Source organism: Eimeria mitis, genomic scaffold, assembly GCF_000499745.2.
Source record: "Eimeria mitis Houghton genomic scaffold, Emh_scaff255, whole genome shotgun sequence".
Lineage (NCBI taxonomy): Eukaryota > Apicomplexa > Conoidasida > Eucoccidiorida > Eimeriidae > Eimeria > Eimeria mitis.
Genome location: NW_013570891.1, coordinates 8745 through 9131, shown reverse-complemented (window position 1 = coordinate 9131; position 387 = coordinate 8745). Strand labels below are relative to the sequence as shown.

Genomic DNA, 387 nt, shown 5'->3' with positions numbered 1-387 from the left:
CTCACACTGCAGCAGCAGCAGCAGCAGCAGCAGCAGCAGCAACAGCAGCAGCAGCAGCAGCAGCAGCAACAGCATATATATCTATGCAGATAAACCTGTATATATTTATTATAAATATATACTGCAACGCAATGCATGCAATACAAACCCTAAACCCTAAACCCTAAACACTAACACCGCACCAAGGACAGCAGCAACAGCAGCAGCAGCAGCAACAGCAACAGCAGCAGCAGCAGCGGCATCAGCAGCACATGATCATCAGCAGCAGCGACAACAGCAGAAGCAACCGCAACAGCAGCAACAGCAACCGCAGCAGCAAGTGCAGCAGCAACAGCAGCAGCACATCATCATCAGCAGCAACAGCAACAGCAGCAGCAGCAGCAGCAA

The 387-nt window shown here is 51.2% G+C and overlaps 1 protein-coding gene across 1 annotated transcript in view; it reads right to left on the bottom strand.

Annotated features, from left to right (window-relative positions):
- Window positions 1–387, bottom strand: part of EMH_0005540 (uncharacterized protein) — a gene marked incomplete at both ends in the record, with an annotated part of 5660 nt that overhangs the window by 4054 nt on the left and 1219 nt on the right. The window lies entirely within an intron of this gene.